The 11,619-nt window shown below is 46.5% G+C and overlaps 1 long non-coding RNA gene across 1 annotated transcript; it reads left to right on the top strand.

Moving 5' to 3' along the window:
• Positions 1-387: 387 nt before the first annotated feature.
• LOC116660643 lies at positions 388-4,078 on the top strand. The gene is made up of 2 exons (XR_004316221.1): positions 388-476; positions 1,035-4,078. It is a non-coding gene; the product is annotated as an uncharacterized LOC116660643 (long non-coding RNA).
• The last annotated feature ends 7,541 nt before the right edge of the window (positions 4,079-11,619 follow it).

The following is an 11,619-nucleotide window of genomic DNA, read 5'->3' on the forward strand; positions in this document are numbered from 1 at the left end:
CCTCTGAGTAGGATGGACCAAAGATATATGTAATAGGTTCTTATGACCAGGTGACTTTTCTGGGACTAGAAATCTGAGGAGGTGGCAATGGAATAACCTGCAGTCTTCCTGAAAGGAAAGAGTTAAACGCCGTTAAACCTGGGTCTCTGAGGGGAATGCTGTGTCCGTTGTGGGGACACAGGCCTTCCGGTCTTGCTTAGTGTGCTTGGCCAAAGGTGGTGATGACTAAGGGCTCGGGTCGTGCCCTCCCTCCCACCAAATCGATACTTTAATGTGACTTATCAGAAAGAGAAAGAACTGTTTACTTTAAAACCCTGGATCCCATAAAGGGAGAGGGGAAAGGCCTAAAACCCACAGAAGCGCAGGGCTGGCGCCCACGGCCACCCCCACACCACCAGCAGAAGTAGAGTGGAAGGCACCATCCCACTGGCAGAGCAGGGGCCCTGGGCTGAGAGAAGTCACCAGCAGACTGGAAGGTAAGTGCCCCCCACCCCATTCTAGCACCTTCCAACTCCCAGGGGTCAATCAGGCTGTTCTGTTGGGGGGAGCCACTGACTTTGAGAAGTGGGGGTGAGCTGCAATCCAGGTGTATAAAAAGACCCCACACAGCACCTGAGCAAATGTGAAGTGTTACTTATACACACATTTGGCTTTCCCATGACTCTTCTGTTTCTCAGAAAGCCTGAGAAATGTGGAGACTTTCCTAAAGGTTCTTCTCTCCCCAGTGGAGGGAAAGGCTAAGGCTTGGAGGAGTTAGGGCCCAGCGGTGGCATAGACTTTTATTTCTGGCCTTGGAGTGACAGCGTTTAACGCCATTTCTTGTTTTACAATGGTCCGATATAACAATAACACCGAGGCCTTCTAACAAGACTCCACCAGTAGGGCAACTGGCATTAGGTTTATCCCACCAGGAATCCTTCCCTTCCCCACATTTCAGGGCAGGCACACCCACAAGGCTCAGTCTATCCTATTCTACTTCGAAAATGCCACCGTCAGATTGTTCCTCTGTCCAACTTTTATTGTTCCCTTGACAGCACTGAAAATAGTAGGACACCTGCACAGAAATGAACCTGGTTCCTAGGAATCCCCAAGCCTCAGGAATTCTCTTGGAAAAGAGTCTGCTGAGACCCCAGCTTGGCTGAGAATTTGCCCAATGAGCCCCTGTTCCCCTCTGGCTGGTGTCATTGTGTATAATAGATGCATAAGTAAGTTTTCCAGATGTCCCCTTCTAGGTGGATTTCAATGAGAAAAGAAATGCTTCCTTGCTCCCTATTGAGAACATTCTATTTTAAAATTTCCATGTGCTTTCAAAATGACAAGACTCAAGCATATGCTACTGACTTCCTTTGTCTTCTAGACTGTAATAGCCTACAAGAATCAAATTGATGCTTTAACACATCTATTTGAAATGACAGGAAATGTGGATTTGGAATTAAGAAAAAGCACCTCCATTTCTCATTTGCTTTTTAAGAATCTTTGAAGTGCTGAAGGGTTAGGTTTGCAGCAAAGCGACGCCTCATGATCCCTAAAGCACTCTCTTCTCAGTCCTCTGCAGTTGGCCCTAGAATGTTCTCAGACCCTGGGAAACAAAAGTGAAAGCAAAGACAAGCTACTGGAACCCAGACCGGACCTGGGAAAGCATAGGGCGTTTTGTGAAATTCTTGGTACTTGTGAATGTAAGACCTCTCCCAAGGAGCTGTGATGCACACGGATACTTACAAGTTGGTGAATTCGCTGGAGGGTTAGGCTTTGTAAAGGCTTCCTCCTTAATGAACTCCCCCTTCCTGCCTACCCCGCATTTATGAACAGAAATCCTTGACTTTTTTAAAAAAAAAAGGGGGCAAATCCAGCCTCCCCTGTTTTTCATACCCACGTGCTCAGTGGGAAAACTGCATTCAGAGTGGACCACAGCAGCTAGAAGTGTTTAGAGATTCTGTCCCAGTTGGGAAGGGGAGAGGAGGGAGCCTGGGATACTGCACAGAAATTTCATTTTAAATCAACAGGCATTTAGGAATCTCAGGAAGTAAGGCACTGAAATGGTGGGAGACTTCTTTGCATGAGATCAGAGGAGAGAAATTAAACAGGAGTCCTCCAAGACCTTTTCTAGCTGTACAGAACTCCTGGCGTTTGGACCCCTCACCCTAGATTAATAGCTAACCTCTTTGCCTTAAGCATGATTTTTAAAATTTTTGTTTTTAATTGAAGTAGAGTTGATCAACATGAATTTTCTTCCCCCCACAGGACATAACAGGTATAATTATTTCCCAGCCAGCTTATAAACTTTTGTTTCTTATTAACTGGTGCCATTTAAGTTCAGTTGTTAAACTTGAAAATATTAAAGGTTTTTTAAACTTCTGGAAAGAGAAGTGATTATGTAAATTGAAAAAAATATATCCAAGATGGTCCCGGCAATGACCACTTCTAATTTTTTCTTGTTGTTAGTGACATATTATTGGATGGCATTTGAAAAAAAAAAATGAAAACATTCTGCCTGCCTGTTTTAACTGCTTTGCAGGTTGACAGAGTTTTAATCACACCTGCAGAAATAATCAAAGAAGTAATAAAAGATGATGGCTGCTATATTTTTTAATTGTTCACGAGGCCAAGAACATAATAGGCACTCAAATGTGTTTCTTGATTGATGCAATAATACCATAAAATAATTGTACTGCATAATAAAGTATTTTGCTAATAATCAGCTAGGGAAGTGGCCTGCAGCCCATCTCTCAGCACAGCGCAGACTTGTCAAGCTTGCTGACAAGCAGAGTAGGATTAGAGTGAATTCTAACCTCCCAATTGCAGAAGTGTGTTTTGCAAGAAGGCATTTTTATTAGGAAATCCACACCCAAAAAAGGCTGCTTAAAAATGTTTACATTCTAATTACTTTTCTCATTACAAAAATACTACATTAGTTGTAGAAATTAATAAATGCAGAGAATCAAAATGAGAAGAAAAGCAAAACCGTAATTCCTCTACTCAGTGGTTAAGCGTTGCTGTTTTGCCCCAGGCATATATGCCATTTTTCACAGAAGGGGCTCGTATAGTGTGTCTTGTTTTGTAAACTCCTTCTTCACGTGGTAACATCTGTTAAATCTCTTTCCGAGTCAGCCACCATTTTTCTACAACATCACCTTAAATGACTAGGATGTGTATCACACTTGTCCAATCATTGGACATTTAAGTTGTTTGCAGTTTTCACTATTACCAACAATGCCTCTGTGGACAACCTTACAGATAAACCTTTCTACAGATGGGTTCAAAAGAAAATCTTTTCTCCAAATTCAAGGACTTCTTTTCCTTGCCATGAATTTCTGGGACCAAACAAATAGAGGTTTATTTGGGGGAGGAGTTTGGTAAGATTTACCATTAACACACTCACATCTTCCTTTCTTTTTCTGCTTTTGCCTGTTTACTCTTCCTTCCCTCCTCTGTCTTTTGCAGATTATTGAAAGCCTGAAGTTTGCAGGGCCCACCTGGAGAACGGAGGGGGCTCAGATACTGTAGGAGGTTCTGAGGAGTGAATTGGGCTCAAGGGCTTGCCCGATAGCGAGCTCTCCTCTCCAAGCCTGTCCTGCCAGGACCTTTGTCACTAGTGAATTGTTCATTTCCCATTGATTTCTTTCCAACTGAGCTAAGAGATTTCCAGAGCCTCTCAACATCCCTTGGGTGACCAGGAAGTAGGGCTTCCTGCTCTACATCCCTCAGGCAAAGACAAGCCGAGGAGCCTGGCTAAGTCGCTGGGAGGAGCTGTAGGGAAGGAGGACCCAGAGACAGCTCATCACACGAGTATGTTCCCCGCTGCTGCACCCAGAGTGCCCAGGGTTTGCTGGAGTGAGGGGGGCCAGCTGGGGCTCTGGAGTTGGTGTGCGACAGTGTGAGTCATGGCAAAAGCCCAGGGAAGAGTTCCCCCTGAAGACAGCACGTCTAACGGGGCCAAGAGGCACTTTTCTGCAGCCTTGCACGCTGTCAATGCAAGCTGGGGTCACGGATGGGAACCAAAGGAGGTCAGTCACTTTGTAGGAAGGCCAGCAAATCAGCACAGTGAAAAAAAAGAAAAGAAAAGAAAAGAAAAGAAAAGCTGATGTTATACACCTAAAATGAATTTATATATCTTGATAAAAATGGAAAGGAAAAAAAAGCAGCGATCAACACTCCAACCCCATGGGAGCTGAGTGGCTTTCGTGGTAAGCTAACAGCAGCACTGTCCAGGATGAAGAGGGTCGCTTCATGGCCTGCATGTGAATAAGGAGCATTTTCAATGAAAAAAAAAAAAACAAACCTGCAGAAGGGTTCATTTTCAAGTTGTTAAGAATGCGCCAATCTTATGGCCAAAGCAAGGCTCTGGTCAAATGTTAACTTTGTTATCCTGGGGAAAGAGTAAACTGGCCTCCATCCCTCTCCATTTCTAGCATTTAAGGGGAAAGAAAGGATTAGATAAAATGCTTTATTTCCTCTCATGCTCCGTTGTGGGCAGGAGTTCATGTATCAGTCAGAAACCATCGTTAACAGGCAATCAAGTAAACCAGAAGGAATTTATTCATAGGAGGCTCCCTTTGGCTAGGAAAGGAGTATTATTAACAACAACCAAAAAAAGATGGAATAGTTCCTCTCTCTTTCCATTTTCCTCTTCTCCTTCCTTCCAATCCTCTCCCACCCACTACTATGGTAGAAAACCTCCGTGGTGAATAAGATTTAACATGTGAGCACCGTTGGATGCCTCTGTATCCAATAGCTGTTGCTGAGAGCAGATCACAGCACATCTAAATGCTAAGTCCCCATGCAAAGTAATTTTTCTTAGACTGCAGAATTGACCATATTTCTGATGATGGATTGGGCTATAGGATGAGGAGCGTTGCGGGGGATCCATTAGTCCAGTCATGCCATTACGGCTGATGATGTGGTCTTCCACTCAGTATTTGTTTCCTAAAACCTAGTTCCCTCTAGGGATTCTTTCTCTCTTAGCCCTTTTGGAAAATTGATGCAATCAGGTTTCCCTTCCATTTCCAAAGGAAGTCTTCCTTCCTCTTGCGGGGAGGCCTTTGTGGGTGGTGGCAGAACACAAGGCAACGGGTCCCTTTATTAGCTCGGTCGTTCCAGAACACAGAAACCTGACATCTTTATTTCTTTCTGTTTCTTAAGATGCGCCCGACTCGTTACCCCTCTTTTCTTTGCTCAGGTCTCTGTATGGAGCTGACGAGGTTCTCTGATGATGGTCAGTGGCTCTGATGCAACGTGCAGGTGAAATTAACACTGTCACGGCTACAGAGTTTCCTTAGCAGAGCTGTGGAGTGTGACAATGGTGTTTGTGGCCAAACTATCAAACGCCATTATCACACTAAATAGCTACTGTTAGGCAATCCTTCTGCTCACTGCATGCCTTGGCATCTGTTTGGTATGGGCAAGGGGGTTCCTCTTACAGCAGGGCTCCCAGTCACGTGTAATCACCGAGGACATTCTGGTCCTTTTGTGCTTGTAACCAGTCTGTCATCTGAACTTTGCCTCTCACATGCTGATGTTAAATGATCTAGCTGATGATGGATTTTCTTATTTTCCTGAGTCAATAAAAAGATTGCAGCGCCCCCCTAGAGCACCCGGCACAAGGCTGGGCACGTGGTACTTGTTCAACCCACGCTTATTGAGTTGAAATGAATAGTTAGGAAAGTGCTAGATGTGGAAAACTAAAACCGGCTTAAATCTAGGTTTTTGTAAACCATATGCTTATAGGTCAAAATCAGTAAGGTATGTGGGTCTTCCCCTTTTCATCATAAAAAGACAAATCTCTAATAAACTTGTACGTGGCCTAACTGACCTTTCAGAAATTCTAGAACATGTTTGATTTCTACTGATTTTAATCAATTACCAGGCTGATGGCTGAATTTTTATGTTAGGTGCTTATGTTTCAACGAACTTCCATCAGGAAATGACACCTGAACTACGTGCGAGCTGCCTTAGCAAATCTGAACATTTAAAATCTGTGCAGCTTCTGGGACACTAGGACCAGCTGGGTGGTTTGGCTTGAGACACATCCTTCTCTGAGAGGTTTTTCAAGTAAGAGACAGGTTCTGTTTATGCAGGGCTAAAACTTCTCTCCTGTGACTTGGCTAAATGAACTAGCATATGTTTAATCAGACTGATAGGGTTGGAGCAGCCACCAGAGACCAACTCACTCAACCACTCATTTATCAAATAAATACGTACTGAGTGGCTGCCCTGTGCCAAGCACTACCCTAGGCACTGGGGACACCTTTGCATTAAATGTGTCTGACATTTCCAGAAATGGGCGTCCACAGGTTCGCATTCTGTCTGGGTCCATTTAAATTGTTCCAGTTACATTTATTGGGGAACCAAATGAGCAAAACTTTGCAAAAGAATTCCAAGCCCCTTGCTGGAAAGTGCCACGTGCATGCAGACCACACCTCTATGACACACGGCAAAAGTCCTGAAAGGTTCTGTCCAGAGAAGAGGAGACCCACCACTGCCTGCCCTGCATCCTCTTCCACTCCCATCTCCTCCCTTCTGACATCACCCACTCTCAAGAGGAGAACCAGACCCCCTGAAATAATCAAGACACCGATATTCCTTTTTTGTGTTGTTCTAGAGAGCGTGTGTGAACTGAAGGAGAGTGGGTGGGGGTGCTCTGCTGTTATACAAATTACCCCCCACCAGGCACAATATTTCATTTGATCTGGACACCACAGGGCAAAGAGGCCAGAACTGGGGCTCCTCCCACAGGCAGCAAGCTGACACCAAGAGTGGTTCTGAATCATCTGGTCATGCATCCACAGCTGAATATGGGTCTCCTAACTCTGAGATTCTAGCCTTTCCCTGTACCCTTCCTTGGCTGGTTATTCCACAAAGCCTCATGCTTCACGACTGAGGCTGTTAGAAGTTGGGTTAATCATACCACGATTGGGTCAACATCCTCAGCACACCATAACTTTGCCAAGGGATTCGGAGGGCAAGCCCGGAGAGTGGGAGAGAGATGGGTCATAGGATAATCCTTCCCTGTGAGTGTTCACAGTGCAGAGAAGACCAAATACTGCAAAACGCTGTCATCGTGAAGTGAACGGGAAGGGGAGGAACATCTCAGCAGTAGTCTGGGGATTTGAAAGGGGGTGGCCGAGCTATCCAGACGCGGACCAGCCAACTTAGTGCCCAGGCCCAGGTTGACCCAGAGCCTTCAGGCTCCAAACCATCCCCAGGCTCAGGGAGAATTCGAGGATGTTCTCACCCATTCCTCCTCCTCATTCCCACTTGCCCTGAGATTTTGCTCAGATGGAATTAAACAGAGCCTAAAAAAAGGGCATTCTGCATCTTTTCTACTAGGCTGGCTCACAGAAGAGCTTATTATGAGCCCTGCCTGGGTCCATTGTGCATTCAAGCTTGAGGACCCGTTCCTTCTGCTGATCTCAAAAGTGCACACATGGCAAAGCCACAGCTAATCCAGTCCTGCCACTCTGGTCTCTAATCACGGCATCCTTCGCCAGCCCATCTTTCATCTCTCCAACTCCCTCTGGGATGATTACTGCTGGTTGTCTGCAATAAGCATTCCTGGGGACACTTACTGACTCTGAAAGTAGTTTGCAAGATGAAAGGGTCCACTGGAAGGACTGTTAAAATCACACTCAAGCTGGGAGGCAGCAGAGAACCCAGGTGGCCACATTAAGTTGTTTTCTTCCCTGAGAGACAGGCTTTACTCTGCTCTGTGACCTGTGCCAGTGAGGACCTACGAACCCTTTCATCTTAGAACAATGTGTACTTTGAATGTGACAGTTGCCACTCAGGGCCTGTCCAGGGCTCCATCCAGCCGCAGAAGAGGTGCTGTGACCTGGCAGAGCAGTTACCACATGTCAATGACTATTCTACACAGCTTTTCTGAATGCCTCTAAATGTGTATTTTCTGCTTGGCAGACTTCCTTCAATCAGAAAGCAATTGATTATTAGAACTGAAAAACCAGTTTCCTCTTTGGTTCGATGAGGAAATTGATGCCCAGAAAGGTTAAGGAACATGCCCAAGGCCGTCCAGTTAGCCTGTGGCCGAGGTGGACCGAGGGCTCGCCACTTCATCCCAGGGGTGTCCTGTGAGTCTCACCCGCCAGGAGTAGACACAAAAAGAAGTTAACAGCACTTGCTGAGAGAGTGACTAGGTGCCCTATAAAGTCCCCTTCCCTTTTATTTGTCTGAGAGCGCTCTCCTTCAGGTTTCGCAGGGACACGCCCTAGTTGAGTAATCTAGACTTTGGTGGGTGGGTCCGTGTGTGTGGTCCCCCTTCCCTGCATCGTCCACGTTTGCTGGACAGACCCGGGACGTGTGGTAACGGTGCCTGGTACTGTGCTGGGCTCTGGGGACCCAAAGGAGGAGGCCAGGTCCCTTCCCCAAGCTGCTCTCAATCCAGGAGCTGGATGATCCCCTGAACGAAGACATTTAGGCCCCAGGGTACCAGATGGCACCACAGAGCCATACACAGGGCAGGCGCCCAAAGACTTTAATCACGCCCTTCATTTCTGGTCAGAAGAAACACTGAATCTTTGACATTATCAACTTTTTCGTTACTGTTGGGAAAATAATCACTTTTGTTTATTCTGATGATTCAGTTGCTACCAGCTTATGGATAAAGGGTGTTTCGTTGAGTGGGGCGGGAGTGCTGCGGTGCGAAGACCCGGCCGCTTTTGCTCAGCCGCTTGCCACCATGAGATCTGTCGAGGGGCCTGGGAGGAGTCAGGGGATGGGTTAGAACACATTTCAGTTTTGTGTGTGAAGAGGTTTTGCTTCTCACGAGGGCTGGGTAGGATGTGGGCTGGTTCCTGTATGATGCAGGCTGGGTTCACGTCACAGCACCCCAGCATTAGGCTCTTTCCTCCACTGCTGCCTCTTTCCTGATCGTAGAAAGTCTGCCCGGTGAGCGCCTCGCTGCCCCTGCGTCTCCCCTCCCCTGGGACAGGCTCAGGGAAGCTGTTGGATGCACGCATGGCAGGTGGGTGCGCACCATGGCAGGAGCCCCCAGGGCCTGTGAGGAGGTAGGATGGGGGCACCTTCATTCTTCTCTTTGATATTTAAACTAATTAATTTAAATACATTTCTATTTAATATCCAAGCTTGCTGAAGGAAAAGGAAGGGTTTCAAACCACAGACAAGTTCACAAAAATGTAGATGGTGACTGAAGGTTCATTCCAGAGGGTCTGTTCTAATTTAGAAAGGAGGTCACCATATGTGTTCTGAAAAAGATTTATGTGATGCAAATTGATCACGGACTTAGAATATTTAATCTCTGGGCCTGGGTTGCAAAGATGAGTCAGACTCATTCACTCAGCCAACATTCAAACATGCGTCCCTACTGTGTGTCAGGCATTAGGCTAGTCACTGAGAATGCAGAAAGTAGACACTCTCCCCAGGGAGTCCAGGGAGGACGCAGGCGGATGAGTAAGAGCAGAGCTGAGCTGTAGATTCTTTGAAGTAGATGCGGGATACCGTGGGGGCGGAAAGGAAGAAACGCCATCTGGGGTGAGAGAGAGAAAGGAATGGGTGAGACTAGGAGGTAGGCAGACATCCTGACCTCGGCAAGTGACGTGTAGAAGGTTTCACCTTGACGGAGGTGGAGGTTCCTTCAAGTTTCCAGAGCATTCCCCAGCCATTCCCTCCAGAGAGCAGTGGAGCTATGAGCCTGGGATTTATCTCGTGGGCGCTCCCCTCTCAAAAATACAGCCAAACATCCACACACAAAAAAAGATCACGTTTTAAATAAAAGAAGCACGTTGTGCTACTGGGCAGGTGGCCGGGGCAGGGGCAGGTGTGCATGTGGGCTTGTGTATGTGTGTTTGTAGTGCACATGTGAAGAATTTTAATTTCTCCAAGGAGCCAGGTAAAATGCCTTTCACATATTGTTCAGCTGGGACTCCCACCCCCTCCCCCGCCCCCGACCCTGTCCCGTTCTGAAACCGGAAAAGCCAGTGCTTTGATCTCCAGCTTGGGCTGCAGGGAGCATCCTCCCCATTCCTAGCCCACTGAGCCTGGGGCCACTCTCTTCTTGGGATACTGCCCCCTACAGGTAGGTTGTGCCCCTGCACATCGTAACCTCGGTGGTTCAAAAGGATTTCGGGTTTGTTATCTGAGTGTTCCAAATTGATTCATTAAGCACTTCCCCTGGCAGCAGAATCTAGCCTTAATTTTGATAAAGTAAGTTTTCAAAGGCTTGATGGGGGGGGAGGGAGAGGAGTGGAAGAGATCGTTCTATTGGGTGTCTGTTGACCCATTAAATACAGCTGAGAAGAACTAATCTGGTTCTACCCAGAGAACAAGTGTCTTTCTTTTCACTTTTCTGGCACATTTAGCCCAGTCAAGGGCTAATTAAAGTCCTTATTTCTGAAGGCTGCCTGTCCTCGGTGCAGTACAGCCTGTCCTGTTTCCCATTTAGTTTCCAATTGCAGCTGGATACAAAGAAGTGAGATTCTCGCCCACCGTTGGGATGTGCAGCTACTGAATTTAACATTCCTCTCCCGTGAGCCCTAACCACCTGTGCCTGAGATTTTTCTGGTCTCTCCTATGTCTCTGCACAAGCTCAGGCTGTCTCGGATCCAACTCTTTGCAATTACAGTGAGTGGCCAGGCTGCATGAAACACAGAAAGGGCCCTATATTTGTCCCAAAGAAAGTGGCTACAAATCATGATCCCCTACAGCCTGTGGGTCGAATCTAGGCTGCCACCTGTTTTGGGGTGAACTCAGCATGGTTTTTGCATGTTTAAATTATTGGGGGAAAAAAATCAAAAGAAATTTATTTCATGACATGTGAAATATATATGTTCAAATTTCTGTGTCCACAAAGTTTTATTGGAATTCACCAACCATCCCCATTTGCTCAGTTGAGCACTGAAAGTCTTGGATCCTGGAAAACCCCTCTGTGTCCCAGGCACGTTGGGATGGCTGATCACCTGGAACAGAACAGGTTCATTCACTTCCATATTGTTGATGGCTCTTTTCAAGCTCCAAAGGCAGAGTGGAGAAGTTATGACAGAGGTCATAACTCCTCTGGGCCTGCAAAGCCTAAAATATTTACTATCTGGCCATTTATTGGAAAAGTTTGCTGACCCTACAATCAAGACCAAGGAAGTGTAGATAAGCAAGAGAATGACTGTTACTATCATGAGAGTGTTGACAACGCCTATTCACTTTCTCTGCTGGAAGCCAGATCATTTTTAAAACCTGAAGTAGATCACTGTTCAAGATCCTGTTCAAGGTCCTTCAATGGCTTCCCATCTTACAGGGGACAAAACCCAAGGATCCCCTACATCCCTCTCAGACAGACCTCGTCTCCTCCTGCTCCTCCCCCTGCTCACTCCACACCATGCCCACCAGCTTGCTGATCTTCAAACATGCCAACTAGGCTCCTGCCTCAGGACCTTTGCACTTGTCCTTCCCTCTATCCAGACCCTTTCTCCCAGATATATGCATACCTTGCCCCTTCACCTCATTCTTACATGTATTCAAAGTTGTCTTTTCAATGAAGCCTTCCCCCCCGTCCACTGTAGCATTCTTCACCTCCTGACCATTTATTTTCTTATCTTGCACGTCCACACTAGAAGGTCAGGCACGTGAGGACGGAGACCTTGCTTTATCCCTGGCTCA

The sequence above is a fragment of the Camelus ferus genome, chromosome 30 (genome assembly GCF_009834535.1).
Source record: "Camelus ferus isolate YT-003-E chromosome 30, BCGSAC_Cfer_1.0, whole genome shotgun sequence".
Lineage (NCBI taxonomy): Eukaryota > Metazoa > Chordata > Mammalia > Artiodactyla > Camelidae > Camelus > Camelus ferus.